Genomic DNA, 20,850 nt, shown 5'->3' with positions numbered 1-20,850 from the left:
TGACGCATCATGGCGCAAGGAGTTACAGACAGGTCAGTATTACTGACGTATCTGTATGGCGCAAAAGTAACGCATTGTTGGAGTGTGTCACAAAAGTGACGGAACTCCAGCAATGTGTCCTTTCACATGGGGCAAGCCCCATGTTAAAGGGCCTGCGTCAGTCTTACGCCTGCTGTGAGGCAGACGTAAGAAATTGACGCATTTGTGTCCTAGAAGTGGTGCAGTGAAATCCTATAGATTTCACTGCGTCACTTATATGACCCGGTCTTGCGTCAGAACGCCCCCCCTACATACATTATACCTGGCATATGTATAATGTAGAGCAGGGGTTTACACAGTGACGCATCTACCTACATGCGTCACTTTGTAAATATGGTGCAACAAGGCACATTTTTTAAGCTGCTGGTGTGCCGCAAAAAGTGACGCACCGGCGGCCTAAAAGTGACACACGGCCTCATAAATGAGGCCCTTTGTTTCTATTGTCACCACAGCACCCATAAAAGAGTGAAGTAAAGCTGGAATTATCTGATACGTTCCAGCTTTTTCACCAATGGCGAGCCCCTTGAACATGGCATTTTCCATATATTCCACACCCTGCTTGTTTAAAATACAGTGCGGGATGGGATACTGTACTGCAAACCGTGACACATAATTTAGTAGCTACTGTAATGGATATGGGGGAAATGAGGTCCAGGATTTGGAGCATTGTTTTGTTATCTGTCCGTAATTCTATATACTTATGATTAGTGGTAAATTATATGGAGTAAGGGCATTAAGCAAGCCACTACACTAATTTGTAATTGGTAAATGTCATGGTGTGCTTAGATGTTTTGTAAAAGGTTTGTTAGCCAATGAATATCCAATGTTTAGTCCTTTCTTTATTAATTTAGACTGTTAACTATATCGGTGCTTGCCTTGAAGAGTTAGACCAATAAACACAGTTAACATGTCATTTAGTTACTGCGGTTCATCCCTTTCACATTAGTTTGCACCCATTCATCTGTCTCTGCCCTTTCTCTGTTTTATCTCTTTCCAGTCCCTGATGAGTAGGGTTCTTCCTGCTTTCTCTTCATAGTGCCTGTTGGTTTATACCTTGTTTTCCTTTGGTTTCTCAACTTACTAATTTGAGTCCTCGGTTTGTGACCCTCTAGACTTCTGGGCGCCTGTGGTTCCCATCTGGTATCCTGGTCTGACAGGAGCTCGTTATAGCACCATCTGCATTAGGACTGGAAAGCCTTGTTATATCTTTTGGCATTACCTGTGTATCCATGGTAGTAGTATATTCTTAACTGACCTATTTTACTTACCTCACAGCTGGCCCCTTCTCCTTTTAAGTCTTTGGTGTTGCTTAGTAGAAGTTCTCAAAAGCCTCCAATGAATGAGACAAGTCCACCCTAAGGGCAAATCCATCCCAGGATCTCGCTTAACCCTTTACCCTTTGTAGTCCCCAGTTCTTCCAACTCGTATATAATTTCCCAGATACCTCTGAGTAGGGATTTAGCTAAAGCAAGTGTTTTCATTGAGTCTGAGAACAAGGTATCTGATACCTTCTTAAACCACCTTCAGTATTATTGTCTGTTTTGTGTGCCTAAGGCAAGCCTGTTTGTGCTCATCCGAAGCCAGACTACTGCCCGATTTCTTTTTTTTTTTTTTTTTTTTTTTTTTTTTTAAAACCTTTATTTACAAATGCACAATACACAGCGTCTGCCTACAACCCCGCAGGGCCGGCCGCTATGACAAAAACTGGCTGAGCAAAAAGTGCAATACGAGGCAGTACGTTGCTGAAGCAATCTTTCACATCAACATTATCGGCAAGAGCGTAATATCATACAAATAGGATAAGAAAGGTTTAATTTTATGTTTTTGTCGAAATGAACACAAACAAACAAACACATGGTATCATAATGGCAAGGGTTGCTGGAGGTGGGAGGGGGGGAATGGATGTAGGAGAAAAAACGAGGGTGAGGGGGGGGTGGCGCGCATAAGAGAGCAAAGCATGTGGTAAGTAGAGGAGAGGAACGTAAATCACGGAGAGGAGGGGAGAGGGACTTCGTAGTCAAGTGGAGGAGAACAGATGTCTCCACGGTAAGTATTCCAGGGAGCCCAAACTCTGGACCACTTCCCTGGGCGCCCCCGGGCTTCATATACCGTCTTCTCTCGAAACATGGACCAGTCCATGTTCTCTTTCCAGGCATTGAGCACTGGCGGTCTCGGGGAGCCCCAGAGCTGTGCGATATCCCTCTTCGCAATCATATTGCCTAGGGTGACCCAAAGTGTCTGGGCAGCAGTGCAGTCAGTCGGTTCCCACACATTCAACAGACAACGACGCGCCTCAGGAAGCAATGGGACCCCCGTGACACGACTCATAACATCATGCACCCTCGACCAATACGCTACAATCACTGGACATTCCCACAAAACATGGAGAAAAGTACCATCCATCCCACACCCACGCTTACAGCGTCCGTCAGCAACCAGACCCATTCGCACCAGACGCGTTCCAGTAAGATACACGCGATGAAGGATTTTCAATTGGACAAAGCGAAGTCGTGCAGGAATAGCCACCTCCTTAGGGGAGGACACAGCGGACTGCCAGTCCTCGTCGTCCAATTCAAGTCCGTCAGCAGTCCAGGCAGCCCGGAGCTTCTCGAGCTGGTCAGCTCTGTTATGAATGAGCTTCTTATAAATTAAGGAGATGGTACTGTCTGGGACATGGCCATCTAGAACTCGATCCTCCAGAGGGGAGGACTGCGGAACGTCCGTACCGGAGGGGAAGACCGAAGACAAGGCATGTCTCACCTGCATATACCGGAAGTGCTCCCTATCATCGAGCCGGTATTCCAGCTTTAGTGATTCAAAGGACTTAACCGCGCCACGTGTCCAAAGGTCTCCCACAGTACTAATCCCGATCATGTCCCATTTCTCAAACCCTTTCGTCTTCCACAGGTTGCCCAGTCGCTCCGAGTCATACAGTGGCGTCATACGTGTCAGTCTACCACCCCAGCCCGTGGCCACCGTAGCATCTCGCCATGCCCGCACTGCACATTTCGTTGGGCCCGTAAGGAGTCGAAAGGGTGCCTTAGAGTATAGCGCCCTATTAAAGTTGCCGCCGGGCAACAACAGTTTATCTAAAGCAAAGGCAGTGGCTGGCTCCGGAGAATATGTCGCATGGTTGATGGCGCTCAGGTGCGAGGCCCAGTAGTACCGTCTAATATCCGGCAGCGCAATACCTCCGTCGTACCAGGAGAGCGTGAGCTTAGATAAGGCAATGCGGGCACGGCCATCCCAGATAAGTTGCCGCTGTAAACTTTCGACTTCATGGAAATAGCGGGCAGGAACGGGGTCAAAGAAATTTTGCAAGGCATAGAGGAAGCGGGGAAGCGACATCATCTTAAAGAGCGCCGCCCGGCCCAATGGAGATAAGGGCAGATCGCGCCATCGCCGAACATCCTGCTTCAGTCTGCGGAGCGGAGCATACAAGTTCCGCTCATAGCGGACCGAGGAGATCATGGATACATGGACCCCCAGATACTTAAAACCGTCAGTCGCTACCAGAATGGGAAATCTGCGGGGGAGAGGCGGTAGAGTACCAGCTATGGCGTAGACACAGGACTTGGTCCAGTTAATGACCAGTCCCGAGTTCTTACCGAAGGACGTGAGGACGTCGAAGAGGACATTGAGTGACTTCTGAGGGGAAGTAAGATAAAGGAGGATGTCATCCGCATACAAGGAGACACGATCCTCGAGGTCAGGGGACCATCGGATCCCTTTGATCGAGGGTTCCCACCGGAGCCACGCGGCAAGAGGTTCGAGTGCCAAAGCGAACAAAAGCGGAGAAAGGGGACATCCTTGTCGTGTGCCGTGGCCCAAAGGAAAGGGGTCTGAGCACCTCCCATTCACAGCAACCTGAGCTAGCGGCTGTTCATAAAGAAGCTTGACCCATGCGATGAAGTTGGGGCCAAAGCCAAATTTGGCGAGGGCTGCCCATAGGTAGGGCCATTCAATGGTGTCAAATGCCATCGTGGCGTCAAGGGAGGCGATCACTGCTGGCTCGGCGAGAATAGAAGCTCTCGCGAGGACACTGTGGAGCCTACGCAAGTTAAGAGCAGTGTTCCTGTGAGGGATGAAACCGGATTGATCCGGATGGATCAAATCACAAATGACCGCAAGCATCCGATTGGCCAGCACCTTAGCAAGGATTTTGGGTTCCGCATTAAGGAGGGAGATGGGGCGGTACGAGGCACAACGGTCACGAGGTTTGCCATCCTTATAAATGACCACTATGGTAGCAAGGCGCTGCTCAAGGGGGAGGCATCCAGCCTCAACCGCCTCGAGAAACATGTGACGCAGGTGGGCGGCCATTTTGTCGGGACAAAGTTTGTAGAGTTCAATGGGGAGTCCGTTAGGGCCCATTGCCTTACCCGAGCGAAGGGAACGGATTGCGAGGGCAATCTCGTCGACAGTAAAGGGGGCTTCCAGAGCGAGGCAGTCCGCCTCAGACACAGTAGGCAGAGCAATGTCACGCAGGAGGAACCTGGAGTCGGCCTCATCTCGATCACTAACAGGCGTATAAACCATACGAAAGTGGTCAACAAAGCACTCAACAACCTCACCCGGATCCGAGACAGTCACACCAGAATCACGAACAATGGAGGGAACAACACGACTCGCACGCTCAGTCTTGTCCAGCCACGCAAGAAGCTTGCTAGCCTTGTCACCCACATCATACAGTCGACCAAGTTGATTTGACCGCATCAATTTAGCAGCATCCGTGACACAGGCCTTATAATCTGCTTGTTTCAATTCCAATTCATGCAACAGTGCAGGCGTGTCATTCCCACCCAACTCACTTTCAAGCGCAGTGATTTCAGTTTCAAGAGCCACAACAGCCTCCCTCTTGACCCTACGCTCAGTGGCAATGAGTGACAGGGCGGAACCCCGAATAACCGTCTTGAAGGCCTCCCAGAGAACAGTGGAGGAAGTGACAGAGCCCAGATTCTCAGAAAAATAGCAATCTATTGCCTTAATCAGGTCTGAACGGAGCCGGGGGTTTTTAAGATGCCAGGGAGGGAGCGGGGGAACTCTGTTACCATGCAAACCACCCACAGAAATCGTGATCAGCAGGGGGGAGTGGTCCGAGATACCCCGGGGGAGATGTCGAATCTCACGAACAGTGGACAAAGTGGAGGCTAACATAAGAAAGTAATCAATACGGGAGAGGCTGCCGTGCGCGCCAGAGTGAAAAGTGTATTGTTGGAGCGCGGGATGTAGTGAGCGCCAGACATCTACTAAGCCAAAAGTGTCAGCCATTTCACTGAGCCACATCTGGGACTGTGGCAATACTCTAGGGGGTAGTCGGTCGCAGTCGCCGGACATGACAGAATTGAAGTCCCCGCCCAAGACCAACAAGCCGTCTGGCAGCCCAAGAAGAGTCCTGCCTAAATCAGCATAAGTGGTAGCCTGCAGTCCCGGGGGGATATAGACAACAACAAACACGACCTGTTTACCCTCCCACCTCCCCGAAACAGCAGCATACCGCCCACGCCCATCAAGGATAACATCATCAATAGCAAGAGCAAGGGAAGACTTTACCATAATACCCACACCCCGGGAACCCGAGGTGAAACCCGCATGTGCAACCAGTCGATAACCCCGGCGGTCTAGGGCCTTGCAAGCATTACCAATCAAGTGGGTCTCCTGAAGGAACACAACATCAGGGGCGTGGCGCCTCAAAAATTGCAGTACAATGCCCCGCTTAATCCTGTCACCCAAACCATTTACGTTCCAAGAAAGAATCCGCATTTCACCCCCCCCCATTACGGCAAAAACATTCCACACCCACCCCCCAGCAGAACCCACTATAAACAATCATTGCAAGATATGAAATACCATGAAACAAAGAACAAAACAAATTGAACGAGACACAAACCAGTCCCCAAACACCGACCCCAGAACCCAAACCCGTTACAACACCCCCCTCCCTGCACCCCTGCTGACTAAAAAGCCACCCCCAACTGCAGTGTGCCTGTCGCCCCATACTTCTACACAAAGAACCCCCCGAGGAGGAAGGGAGAAATCACCCGTTACCACACCGCCACGGGCAGAGTCATTAGGGAATAAGTCAATATGTACAGTACGTTGCATAGTCTCAATCGGAACCTCCAGGGCATCTGTTACTCCTGGGTCGCTGCACCACCTTCCGCACCACCAGGGCCTCCGCTCCCAAAGTCATCTGCCGGCAACGAGTCCAACCAGTCGGCTGCACGTTCAGGTTGATCAAAGAAATAGGCACGTTCCCGATATTCAATCCGGAGCCGGGCCGGAAACAGCATGGCATATTTCAGTCCCCGGTCCCTTAGGCGACGCTTCACTCCGAGGAAACCTGATCTTTGCCGCTGCACTTGAGGAGTGAAGTCGGGATATATGGAGACAGAGTTATTGTCATACTTCAGGGGACCATGTTTACGGGCGGCCTGGAGGATAGCATCCCTGTCCCGGTAATGAAAAAGCTTGGCGATGATAGGCCTCGGCGGGTTCCCCGGCTTCACTTGACCTCCGGGGAAACGATAGGCGCGCTCCACGGCAAAGAACTTACTAAGTCCTGCCGGAGCCAGTTGGGCGACTATTAGTTCCTCGACCAGAAGATCGGTCGCTACCGAACCATCGCCTTCCGGAACTCCGACAAGGCGTATGTTGTTCCGCCTGGCCCTGTTATCATAGTCCTCCATCCGCTTGAGCAGTAAGTCGTGCGATGCGCGCAGATTGCCAATTTCGGATTGCGCCTCAGCCATGTCGTTCACCAGGCTCGACGTTTTAAGATCCAGTGCCTTCACCCGCTCATTTGTTTTGGCCAGGTCGGCTCGAATCAGAGTTACATCCACCGCCACCGTGTCTATTTTGGTCACTACGGCCTCGAATTGTTGGCCCATGTCGGCCTTGAGTCCAGTGATGGCAGCCATTAGGTCTTGAAGTGACACTTCCGACGTAGACGATGTGTCCGTTTGAAGTCCTTCAGCACCCATGCATACGGCCCCGGGGGAGCCTCTCGGCTGGGTATAGCGTTCGATCATGTTCGTCTGGATCGATCCCCCCCGGGTCGCAGCCTTCCGGCGTCTTTCGGCCTCCACTTTCGTCGCCATCTCGCATTCAGAGTTGACCGGTTAGCCAGAGGAGGTGACGAGCAGGTAGAAAAGTCTCGAAACTCCGATGCGCCAGTGAGACAAAGGTGTAGCGGCCTCCTTGCCAGTCCAACGGAGGATCATGCAGATCGAGAGGGCAGCAGGCGAGGCAGAGTAGGAGGAGACAGGAACAAAGGGAAAGAAACCGAAAGTGAAAGCAATACACCTCCGGCGGGCCAGATGCCAGGCAGCCGTTGTTGTTCAATTACAAGTCGGCCACAGTGGGCAGCCAAGTCCCCGGTCGCGCCCGCGGGCAGGCCAGAAAGTTCCAAGTTGCAGAAAAATGGTCCCCAAGGTCCGATTTCGACCGGAAAAGGATCAGTAGCATCAGCGATGATAGCGCTGCAAAAGCCCGTCAAAATGACCAGGATAGGTAAAGGATAGATAAAGGAGGACGGCGCGGGTCTCGGGAGCTCTCTGCTCACGCGACCATCTTGGATGCCCGCGTAGCTCCTCCTCCCCTGCCCGATTTCTTAACCCCTTAGCTGCGGGGTGTTTTTCCCCACTGTGCGGGGGGAGGGGGAGCGCGCACGGCGCCGCTGTGCTTGTGACGAGCTCGGCTCGTCATGAGGCCCAGTGCAGCTGCACTCATGACGAGCGGAGCTCGTCACAACCACACCCGTTTTTCGAACGTTCAGCACAGCTGGGTAATTATCCCCGCGTGCAACGTTCCAACGGCTGTGACGAGCTCAGCTCGTCATGAGTGCAGCTGCACTGTGCCTCAAGACGAGCTGAGCTCGTCATGAGCAAAGAAGAGGTTAAATATTCAAGGGAATTACTACTGCAAATTGAAGCTACTGGTAGGTCGGTAATAAGTTCCTTGAATACAGTATTCAAAATGTAAACTACACTATTATAGGAGACTTCAACTTCCATCTTGAAGATCTAGATAACAGAGATACCTAAATCCTGATTGACAATCTGACCCGTTTTCATCTTTCCCAACGGGCTAAAGCCGCTACACATTTTGCCGGACATACTCTGTACAACATTTTTACAAACTATCCAGATTTAAAGCTAGAGGATGTCATTTCCCTCACATGGTCAGATCATATGGCGGTGGAGTTCGGAGTCAATTTACATTCAGGCAAACTGACCACCAATAATCTAGGCCAGACAAAGTTAGTATTGGATTGGAAAACGATTAACTTGGGGGGGGGAGTTTAGTCACAATTTTTCGGTCATCCCAACCATCTTCGAGCAGTGACTCCAACATAACCGCCAAAAATAAGGAGTGGATTAACTTAGCAGCTAACAAATTGGCTCAGTCTGAATCCACTAAATGCTTTGGAATACAGCTGACTGCACCTTGGTTTTCCCCTAATCTTGTAGAAACAAAAAGAGCTGCAGGAAACAGGAAAACGCCACGAGGAGCAATTACTCTGCAGACAAGCATATAACATATCAACAATTGGTTTTAAATCATACAAAAATTATTAAAAATTAAAAAGAAACTTTCACAAAGATAAAATTAATAGGACAAAGATCTAGAGAACTCTTTAAGATGGTTCAGGAACTTACATGTCCACCTTCTATTCGTATGTTAACTCAATCCAAAAACTTCTAAAATAGTTTAGTGGACTTTTTCAAAGACAAGGCTGAGTCTGTATACAGGGATATTGATCCAACGTCAAATTCTGGTCCCTTTTGTGTTGAGAGCAAGATGGCAAAGCTGAACCATCCCAAGCTCCTCAACTTTCCCTTGCTCTCTAGTGAGAGAGTGCTAGATTTGATTGAACAGACTAAATCTGGCACCACCTCCAATCTCTGTCCACCGAATACTTTAGGAGATAGCAGATTTAGTGTCCCCTCATTTTACTTAATTGCTTAATCTGATTATTAATGTGGGATTCTTCCCATTAGATTGGAAAAGAGCCAACATCCTGCCACTGCTTAAAAAATTAACATTAGATCCTAATGAGGAAAAGAGTCATCATCCCATTTCACGCCTTATCTTTCCTGCAAAAATCTTAGAGAAACATATGAATATTGTGGTGTTAGAATATCTCGAATCAAACGAGATTCTGGACAGAGCCCAATTTGGCTTTAGAAAAGCTCACAGTACCAAGTTGGCACTAGTAGTAGCTACTGAGGAAATAAGGGACATCTTGGATAATGGAGGTAAGGCTGCTGTGGTCCTTTTGGACTTGTCCGCAGCCTTCAACACTGTAAGCCACTCAGTCCTGATGCAAAGTATTTCAGAGATAGGAATTAGTGGTTCAGCTTATGATCTCCTGAACTCTTTCCTGTCGGAGAGAGAGCTATTACTCACATTAAGTGACTTTGTTTCAAACCCCTTTTCTCTGCCATGCGGTGTCCCACAAGGGTATTCGCTTAGTCCCACTTTATTTATCTATGTGGCCCGCTTGCAAAACTCTTAAGATCTTTTGAGTTTTCAACCATCTCCTATGCTGATGACATGCAAATAGTTGTGTCTATCACAAGCAACATTGAGGAGGTGGCATTGCGGTTCAGTAACTGCATGCGAGCAGTGGTTAGCTGGATGAGTAACCACTGTCTCAAGCTGAACTCTGAAAAAATGGAGGTACTCCTTTTCGGTAGAGATACCTCTGTTTGAAGTGACAAATAGTGTTCACAAAATGTGGGACTCTTTCCTACGCTAGTTCCTCAAGTGAGAAATCTTGGTATGATCTTTGATTCCAAACTCAATTTCACTGAACAGACAAAGACATTTCTATTTTTTTCTATCAGGTAAAATCCTAAAGAATATTTTTCCCTTCGTCCCAGTAGAATTATAGAAAACGGTTATCAGATACCCTGTCTTATCTAGACTAGATTACTGCAGTGCCCTCTATCTTTGCATGCAGCAAGGCTCTCCTAAAAAACTGCAGAGAGTGCAGAATGCAGAAGCATGGATGATTAAGAATATCAAGAAAATTGACTCAGTACTGAAAAACCTGGAGGAGCTCCACTGGCTCCCTATGGAAAAAACTGTGGCTTTTAAGGCTCTGTGCATAGCGCATAGGGCGCTTCATGGCACAGGCCCCGGTTACCTTAATATTAAACTCTTCTAGTATGCCCCAGGGAGAAGTCTTCAGTCAGCAACCTCTAAAACTGCCATAGTGACAAGAATTCACACTGTCTCGTGAGGTGGCAAACGTTTTCAACCTGTAAACTTTGGAATCGGCTTCCTGGTACCTTAGAGCCAATCAAATCGAATGAATCTTAGGAACCTTCTCAAATACATGGCTATTGACACTCCCTATATAGCCATGAATTACTCTCTCTATTAAAAAAACGATATCAAATGTAAATATTATGCCATTCTATCTCTTCAATAGTAATATGGGGTCTTGATCTTCTGTATATACTTCGGCTCAGTAGGTGATTGTATAAATGCATTTTGTTTACGGACCGGAGGGGGGGTGTCAAAGAACATGCTACTATTTTTATTATTATTATTAGTAGTAGTAGTAGTATTAATCTAAACATTCTTTAAACCATAAAGGAAAGTGGTGGAACTGTTCCATCTGTCACATTACTGGAACAGTTAGCTGCCACATGAAAATTAGAAAGTCTTATCAAAAGGTTATCTTTCAGTCTGTTGTAGACAGTACGAGCACTCAGTGTAAGCTTTGGGCTATCACATTGCTTACTATTGGTTGGCTTTCCAATTACTCTCATTTGCTTGCTTCATATTTGATGGTTTCTATTCCTTTTTTGAATTTGACCCTCCCATGGAGCATAGCTTCTTATGGCCGGGATGCCCGCCACCCCCTCCCAACACAATCCCCAAGGATGGGAGAAGTCGGACACAGGTTTGAACTTTTGGAAGGCGGGAGGGAGTCACCCTCCCGGCCGTATTTATTAAAATATGAAACAAAATTTAAAACATTAAATAAAAGTTTCATAATTATGTACAATTTTACATTTATTACATTTCGATGAAGACACGTTCTTTGGCTAACCTTAACAGATCTCTAATACAAAGGTTTCCTAGCCGAGTCTAACATCCTGCAAATGCATCCATTCTAAATTAAAATTGTACATCCTAGCATTAAGGGCCAACGGCAAGGTCTTAACCGGTGTCAGATCCCTACTACCAAAAGTCTTGCCCTCACGGTGTGAGTGGCGCATGCGCAGAGGACTCTACCCTCGTTGCCAACTGTAACTTCCCTTGTCGTGGTGGGGGCCCCCTTTCCACTCGACGCCATCTTAAAGGTCGTCCGAGTTCCCGTGTGAGGTATCTGTAGGAAGGACAGCGTGGACTCCCCCCCATCCCCACACTCTCTATCCGCCGTCGCGGATATCCGGCCCCCGGAAAATTAGTAGGAGGGGCATCTAGCCGCCTCCCCCCTGGGAGGGGCCTATGGCCGTCTCCCCCTAGGTGACCCATCCTTAGTGGGTGCCGCCTCCCCGTGGGAGGGGCCAATGGCTGCCTCCCCCCAGGCTCTCCCATCCATTCTGGGTGGCGCCCCCCTCTAGGGACCTTGAAATTACTGCTCACCGATCATGACCTTACCGCCCGACCAAAATAAATACGACAGTTGTTTACCTACTAAGGAAGGAAAAATTCTGACATCGCCTCGATGTGTCATCGACTGCTCACTCCTACCAAGAAAAACATTATCCTACAGGCAGAAGTCACATCCTTATCTTAAACATTCCTTTACTTTTCTACAAAGGAAAAAAGGCCTATCTCAGCAAAACTTTATTTAAAACAAACATTGCCATAAGGGGCTGGTGGGTGGGTCAAAATTGCTGCTTGTTCCGTCGAGGGCTCACGAGCAACGAGTGGGTGCAGCCTTCAGAGCACAGGAACAAGAGGACGCTTCTTCGGATCCCCGCTCTATTTATTCTTCTGCAGGAGGGCGTGTACCCTCCTCCGGTACGCCTACTGGGCGCGGTCTTCGGTGTAGGTGTCTAGGACAACCCCTCTTGGGCGGGAAAAGGCGCGCCCCGGCTACGACGCTTTGGGCATACCAGCCGAGCCACGCCCCCCGCCCAAAATGGTTTCCCGGGGGGATCGGGGCACCCAACCATACGTTCGGGGGGACCGAGTGGTCCCCCCTTTCCATATGGCCGGGATGCCCGCCACCCCCTCCCAACACAATCCCCAAGGATGGGAGAAGTCGGACACAGGTTTGAACTTTTGGAAGGCGGGAGGGAGTCACCCTCCCGGCCGTATTTATTAAAATATGAAACAAAATTTAAAACATTAAATAAAAGTTTCATAATTATGTACAATTTTACATTTATTACAATTCGATGAAGACACGTTCTTTGGCTAACCTTAACAGATCTCTAATACAAAGGTTTCCTAGCCGAGTCTAACATCCTGCAAATGCATCCATTCTAAATTAAAATTGTACATTCTAGCATTAAGGGCCAACGGCAAGGTCTTAACCGGTGTCAGATCCCTACTACCAAAACTCTCGCTCTCACGGTGTGAGTGGCGCATGTGCAGAGGACTCTACCCTCGTTGCCAACTGTAACTTCCCTTGTCGTGGTGGGGGCCCCATTCCACTCCACGCCATCTTAAAGGTCGTCCGAGTTCCCGTGTGAGGTATCTGTAGGAAGGACAGCGTGGACTCCCCCCCATCCCCACACTCTCTATCCGCCGTCGCGGATATCCGGCCCCCGGAAAATTAGTAGGAGGGGCATCTAGCCGCCTCCCCCCTGGGAGGGGCCTATGGCCGCCTCCCCCTAGGTGACCCATCCTTAGTGGGTGCCGCCTCCCCGTGGGAGGGGCCAATGGCTGCCTCCCCCCGGGCGCTCCCATCCATTCTGGGTGGCGCCCCACTCTAGGGACCTTGAAATTACTGCTCACCGATCATGACCTTACCGCCCGACCAAAATAAATACGACAGTTGTTTACCTACTAAGGAAGGAAAATTTCTGACATCGCCTCGATGTGTCATCGACTGCTCACTCCTACCAAGAAAAACATTATCCTACAGGCAGAAGTCACATCCTTATCTTAAACATTCCTTTACTTTTCTACAAAGGAAAAAAGGCCTATCTCAGCAAAACTTTATTTAAAACAAACATTGCCATAAGGGGCTGGTGGGTGGGTCAAAATTGCTGCTTGTTCCGTCGAGGGCTCACGAGCAACGAGTGGGTGCAGCCTTCAGAGCACAGGAACAAGAGGACGCTGTGGGAAGGTGGCCTGATATGCAGTGCTCACTATTCTAGTGAACACTATGTATCAGTCCAGCATCCCTTATTGATGATTGGTTGTAAGTCAACCTTATAGACCAGCTATCCTAGTAGCATGGATACGAGCAGTCTAAGGCTAAAGACTCGAGAGGGCGTGTTAAGCCAGCTGTTTACCACACATATACCCCTTGAATACCCAGGGAAAGGACACCACACAAGTGTTATGAAAATAAATAAGATATTTATTAAGAATCACAACAGCCCTGTACTCTTTATGAGGACAGGGTACTAAGCACAAAACAAAACTCTTACGAAAATACTTAAGTTAGCACAGTATATACAAATGCCCGAGGGGCACGGAAAACCATATACTCTGAAAGTGGAATGCGAAATTACTAGCAGGTAAGTACAGTACTAATAGGCTTAGGAATCGCTAGGACTTGACTATAGAATCTTCAGATTACTTCTAGGAGGCCTAGGGGACTCGGGTGCAGAGTGTGCACTCTCACGCGTGATGCGGGACAAAGTCTATGGTAGCTAGTAATGACAAAGTTAGTGTTCTCGGGCGAACCCGACCTGGTAGGAGGAAAACGGAAGTGGATCCTGACCCTTGGATAGTGAGGCTATGCTGGGGCACCGAAATGCCGAAGTTACCTAGCCCAGGGGCTGCAGCTGCATAGGTCTCAAAAGACGTCGGGAATCCTCGTAGACGGACCAGGAGCCTGGAAGAAAGAAGTTGCTGGCAGGCGACCAGTGAAGAAAGTTCGATGGATCCAAGCCTGGATCGAAGGGAGATGACACCTGAAAGCAGAGGGGACCAAGTTCGAGACTACTAGCCAGTAGTCAGTGGGCACCAGGAGGGCACCGGATGGTAGCCACCTCGACTAGGTGAGTGGGTGACGCTGTGCTCGCAGATCTCACGGACCAGGAGGCGTTGTCGGCGACCAGGATGGAGGAGCGAGCTGTCCCACGATGGATGAAGCTGTCGGCGTCGCTGGACCCAGGATTGGGCAACAAAGCCTTGGCAAAATCAAGCCCACGCGGTGGACTCAAAATGGCGTCTGGAGTGGACCAGGAGGGTCCGGGGTGCCTCTCTTGAAGAAGGAAGCAAGGGCCGGTCTGGAGCAACCAGACCAGCAGCAGTGATGTCGTCGGGCGTCGTGAAGAAGGCCACAAGCCAGCCGGCTAGTAGCCACACAGCGCGGTGAGCAGGCAAAAGCAGAAGGGCCCCACGCAGATCGTGGAGATGCTGGAGGGCTGATCTTCGGGGCTGGAGCTGCTCAGGGTTGGGGCTTCTCGGACCCCAAAGCACTCACCAGTGGAACACACGGTGGGCTTGTTGCAAAGAAGTCGTGCAGTCTTGGCGATCGTCGGTCCCTCGAGGTCTCGTCGCACTCACAGTTCTCAGCTTGGCTGTAGAGGTGAGTAGAGGTCAGAGGTGCCAGGGAAGCCGGGTCTCGTCGAGCTGGGCAGTCGGATTCCGGAGGAAGGACTTGCAGCAGACCGCAGTGTTCTTAGGATGGTGCCCGCTTGATGCAGGGTGACTACTCCTTAGCCACAAGGGAGAATCTTGAAGAAGGAAATCTTGATGTCTTTCGCAGAAAGTCGTGTCTTGATTCCAAAGATGATCTAATTTGAACAGGGGGCCCGCTCCTATCTTTATACTAAAAAAGGGGGCTGACCAGGTGACTAGGTCCTGCCTATGGGTGGGACTAGGAGGGGGGTGGTTACACCCCTCTCCCATGCCGGACTTTCCCCAGGCCAGGGGCTGGTGTGCCCCTGGAACTGGTTCTGACCGGCCTATGCGTAGTGAGCACCGGGGTGCCACTCAGCAGTCACCTTCCTGTAAAGCCCTGCCTACCCAGGATACACAAAACCCTGTCTGGGACGGTGCTAGCACCGCCCTCGACAGGAAACCCTTTGTCCAGGCTCCCCTCGCTGGAAGGACTCCCAGCTGCAGGGGGTCAGACTCGTGTCTGTGGTGGCAGCATCCATTTTGTGGAGCTGAGGCTTCGTTTAACTTTAACCGGGGTTCACAGTTACATACATGTCGTGTCCCTCTAGAAGGGTGGAATGCTAACCCCGTCGCCAGAATTGGCGAGGGGTTAGTATTCCAATTCGTATGACACCTTACTCGACATGTTTTGATAAAGCAATACCAAAGTTAGCATTTAACCGCGAGGATTATAATGCACTTAAGAGTATATGGTATGCGTTATCATGGAACAGCTATTAGGACTTGGTTCCGCAAGCTGCAGACAGGCTCAGCTCATGCCAGAGCACCATCTCACACGATTCCAAGCACTCTGCCTTCAGGATTGTTAAGGCCTGCCATAGGAGTGACTGATAGGAATCTGTGTGTCCATTTTAGGGTTAGATATAGGTATACTATATCTACAGCAAAGGGTGATTACACGACTTTGCCCCAGCTGTCATGCAGCCAGTTGTGTCAAATTTAGGAGGCCAGCCAGGGGTGGCATAATACATGCTTCAGCCCCTGGTAGGTCCTGGGTACACATCTGCCCTGAGTTACAGGGTCTGACAAGGTGGCCCAGTACCAATTGGAAATGTACCTAAGGTACATGGAATCCATTTTACAGAGAGAGCAGTAGGCCTGGGGTCCTGATTGGCAGGGTCCCAGGTCGACTATATAAAAAACCAGCTAAAACACAGGGCAAAAAGTTAGGGGCAACCATAGTCAGGAGGTACCTTCCTACACAACCCCCCCCCCCCCCCAAACTAAAGGAGATAAGGCTATCCTTGTCCAGGTAAGCCTCTATTAATTAAGTGGCCATATAAGGAAGGACCAACTCTGGCTTGGTTTCCCCCTGTGTCATGGTCCACTAGGCAACCCCTCACCCTAAGGGTATCTGAGGGTCTCCACCATAGGGAATCTCTGTCTCTGGTGTGTCTTGGGAAAGTAAAAGGCTGATGCTGGGATGGAGTACTGAAGTGAGGCTCCTCTACCTTTGGGCTCAACTTCCTCCAATCACCATTCATCATGTGTGCCTTTCTTTCTTTAGCTGAGATGCACTGAGCTCTCAGGGTCAGCCTCTGGCTACATAAAGCTGGAGGCTGAGTCCCTCTGTTTGGCTTACTGGAGGGACAGGTCAGGTCTGGGGTTTTTAGGCCCCATGTTTGGCTGTGCCCAACAGTGTCCAGCTGTGGGAGGTCCCTAACTACTTTTAAGGGGGATCCCTCAGGAGTCTGATTTATTTTCACTTGGCTAGGTTTACCAGCTTCAGTGATCCTAATCTGCTGATTAAGGAGTTCTTCTGGACGGGGGGCCCTTTGGGGTCCACCACTGGCCTCCCTGACCTCTTCAGCTCTGGGCTGACTGAGGCAGGGTAGAGAGGGGCAGGTTACCTGCTCCAGACTGGGTTCCACCTGGGAAGTGTCCACTGCCATCAGGGGCTCTGCCAGGCTAGGCCTGACTACCTCTGGGGCAGTTCCTTCAACAGGGGTAGAGTCAGTTCCCTGAGGAGGCTGGCTCTCACCTAGTGTCTGGGAGGGGGAAGACTCTTCTTCCTCCTCAATGCTCTCTGTTTGAGTGGAGTGATCCATTGTTTCAGGCTTCACAACACTATCTGTTTGAGTAGAGGCTGAGACCATTACAGCCTTGCCAACCTTTTCAGGAGGGCACTAAGTTTGTGTTTGGGCTGTGACTGTCACAGCCCTCCTATCCTGTTCAGGAAAGTCTGTCTGAGCCTGGGCAGTGGCTACCACTGCTCTTCCAACCTTTTCAGGGAGGAATGGTGCTTGGACTGGGGCTGTAGCTATTACTGCCCCACTAACCTTTCTGGGTAGGCCTATCATTCTGGAGTGAGTTTCTTGCTCCACCTCAGCCCATGCTGAGATTTCCAGGTCATTCCCCAGTAAGCAATCTACAGGTAGGGTGTCTGCCACTGCCACTCTCATGGGCCCTGTGACATTACCCCAACTGAGCTCGACTACTGCCATGGGATGCCTTCTCTTCACTCCATGAACGTCTGTTACCTGGTAAAGGAAACCAGGGGTCAGTTGAGCAGAGGGGACCAGATGGTCAATCACCATGGTGATACTGGCCCCTGTGTCTCTGTATGCCTCAACTTTCTGACCATTGATAAAGGGCTCTTGTCTATACTTTCCCAAAATGTGGGAACCAGTAGTGAAGTTGGCAAACCCCAAGCCAGTCTCACAGACAAGAGTGTTGTTAGGGGACCTGGCTAGGCCATAGTCCTCCTGGTTGCCCAAAGTAATGCCCACCACATTCTTGGGGGCACTCCCACCACCTGGAGGATTACCACTAGTGGTAACAGGAGGTCTGGGAGCGTTACTTGGGGGTATGTTTTCCTTATTGCTATTTTTAGGGCACTTGGCATCACTTTTGTAATGGCCCACCTGTTTACAGGTATGGCAATAAGGTTTCTTCTGTTCTGAAGGAGTGTTCTGGGACCCACCACCCTTGTTGGAGTTTTGGGGCCCTTGGGAAGTCTTCTCTGTGGATTTATCCCCACCCTTCTCTTGAGGCTTGGTTGATTCCTTCTTTTGGTCACCACCCTGGTTCTTAGGCCTGACCCTGGTTCTGACCCATTTGTCTGCCCTCTTACCCAATTCCTGTGGAGAGGTCAGATCAGAGTCTACCAGGTGCTGGTGTAATAACTGGTTCTGACAATTATTTAAGATTTTCTCCCTCATAATTAGATTGTATAATCCTTTAAAATCAGTAACCTTACTACCCGGTAGCCAGCCTTCAAAAGCCTTAGTGGCACAATCAACAAAGTCAGACCAATCTTGAGACTGAGTTTTCTGGGTGTCTCTGAACAGCATCCTGTACTGCTCAGTGGTTAAACCAAACCCATCAACCAGTGTATTTTTCAAGATTTGGTAATTGTTAGCATCCTCCACTCTAGTAGTGAGGAGTTTATCTCTACCTTTACCTTCAAAGGAGAGCCACAAGATAGCTGCCCACTGACTTTGGGGAACACGCTGCACAGTGCAGGCCCTCTCCAAAGCAGTAATCCATTTGTGGATGTCATCCCCTTGTTTAAAGGGGGGCACTATCTTATTCAGGTGTTTTGTATCAAAACTCCTTTCCCTATTGCTAGGTATATTGCTGCCACCAGTGGGACTACCCCACTTAACTGTTGCTCTCTAGCAAAGGCAAGCCTCTCTTTGGCCAGGGCAAGTTCTTCCCTTTCAATCCTCAGATTGGCTGCCCTTTCTTTAGCTTCATACATTCTCCTCTGAGGGGAAGTCATCCTCCTCACAGCAGAATTCTGAGAGCCATTGGTTTGAATGGATCTGCCAGAGCCTCTTGATAGAGACCTGACTCGTCCATTCCCAATGTTAAGCTGGCCTGAGAGAGGTCCCAGGGGTCCCCTAGTACCATTCTCATGCCTGCTTAAGTTGGACCTGGTTAGTCTGCTAACTTCTACCTGTCCCTTGTCTGCCTCATCCCCTGATAACTCATCCTCATCCTCATCCTCAGCATCATCTGCCTCCTGGAGGGGATGGTCATGGTTATCAAAGGGACCCTGTAAGGAGGGCATACTCCCATCTGGATTAGAAGGGTCTGGGTTACCAGCCCTACTGGCATCATAAGTCTCTAAGAGACCAATCAGAAAGGGAATTGTGGGGTTAGACCCCTGTTTTAGTTTCCTGGAGGTACACACTTGTCTCATCTCCTGGAAGCTAAGGGCAGCATATCTGGAAGTGGGGACCTGTGGAGGGTCCACTGACACAAGGGGAGACTCAGAGTTTCCTCCTTTGTCTGACATGCTGATTCTAGTGTGGTGTAAGTGATGCACCTACCTACACTATGTGTTTACCTACTGATCCCTTGCTAAGAGTTGCAGCCAAGGTGTGCTAAGCCTTGAGGAGCTGCAACAGCTGGTTCAGTAGAACTCAGAGTATTCTAAGCTAAGTTATATGTACCTAACAGTACTTATGTGATCTTTCAACAAGATATTCTTAGGATACGTGTGGTAAAACAACAGCAAGCTCAAATCCCAACCGCTGCTCACCAATGTGGGAAGGTGGCCTGATATGCAGTGCTCACTATTCTAGTGAACACTATGTATCAGTCCAGCAACCCTTATTGATGATTGGTTGTAAGTCAACCTTATAGACCAGCTATCCTAGTAGCATGGATACGAGCAGTCTAAGGCTAAAGACTCGAGAGGGCGTGTTAAGCCAGCTGTTTACCACACATATACCCCTTGAATACCCAGTGAAAGGACACCACACAAGTGTTATGAAAATAAATAAGATATTTATTAAGAATCACAACAGCCCTGTACTCTTTATGAGGACAGGGTACTAAGCACAAAACAAAACTCTTACGAAAATACTTAAGTTAGCACAGTATATACAAATGCCCGAGGGGCACGGAAAACCATATACTCTGAAAGTGGAATGCGAAATTACTAGCAGGTAAGTACAGTACTAATAGGCTTAGGAATCGCTAGGACTTGACTATAGAATCTTCAGATTACTTCTAGGAGGCCTAGGGGACTCGGGTGCAGAGTGTGCACTCTCACGCGTGATGCGGGACAAAGTCTATGGTAGCTAGTAATGACAAAGTTAGTGTTCTCGGGCGAACCCGACCTGGTAGGAGGAAAACGGAAGTGGATCCTGACCCTTGGATAGTGAGGCTATGCTGGGGCACCAAAATGCCGAAGTTACCTAGCCCAGGGGCTGCAGCTGCATAGGTCTCAAAAGACGTCGGGAATCCTCGTAGACGGACCAGGAGCCTGGAAGAAAGAAGTTGCTGGCAGGCGACCAGTGAAGAAAGTTCGATGGATCCAAGCCTGGATCGAAGGGAGACGACACCTGAAAGCAGAGAGGACCAAGTTCGAGACTACTAGCCAGTAGTCAGTGGGCACCAGGAGGGCACCGGATGGTAGCCACCTAGACTAGGTGAGTGGGTGACGCTGTGCTCGCAGATCTCACGGACCAGGAGGCGTTGTCGGCGACCAGGATGGAGGAGCAAACTGTCCCACGATGGATGAAGCTGTCGGCGTCGCTGGACCCAGGATTGGGCAACAAAGCCTTGGCAAAATCAAGCCCACGCGGTGGACTCAAAATGGCGTCTGGAGTGGACCAGGAGGGACCGGGGTGCCTCTCTTGAAGAAGGAAGCAAGGGCCGGTCTGGAGCAACCAGACCAGCAGCAGGTAATGTCGTCGGGCGTCGTGAAGAAGGCCACAAGCCAGCCGGCTAGTAGCCACACAGCGCGGTGAGCAGGCAAAAGCAGAAGGGCCCCACGCAGATCGTGGAGATGCTGGAGGGCTGATCTTCGGGCTGGAGCTGCTCAGGGTTGGGGCTTCTCGGACCCCAAAGCACTCACCAGTGGAGCACACGGTGGGCTTGTTGCAAAGAAGTCGTGCAGTCTTGGCGATCGTCGGTCCCTCGAGGTCTCGTCGCACTCACAGTTCTCAGCTTGGCTGTAGAGGTGAGTAGAGGTCAGAGGTGCCAGGGAAGCCGGGTCTCGTCGAGCTGGGCAGTCGGATTCCGGAGGAAGGACTTGCAGCAGACCACAGTGTTCTTAGGATGGTGCCCGCTTGATGCAGG

The sequence above is a fragment of the Lissotriton vulgaris genome, chromosome 2_1 (genome assembly GCF_964263255.1).
Source record: "Lissotriton vulgaris chromosome 2_1, aLisVul1.2, whole genome shotgun sequence".
NCBI classification, from domain to species: domain Eukaryota; kingdom Metazoa; phylum Chordata; class Amphibia; order Caudata; family Salamandridae; genus Lissotriton; species Lissotriton vulgaris.
This window is presented reverse-complemented; position numbering follows the sequence as displayed.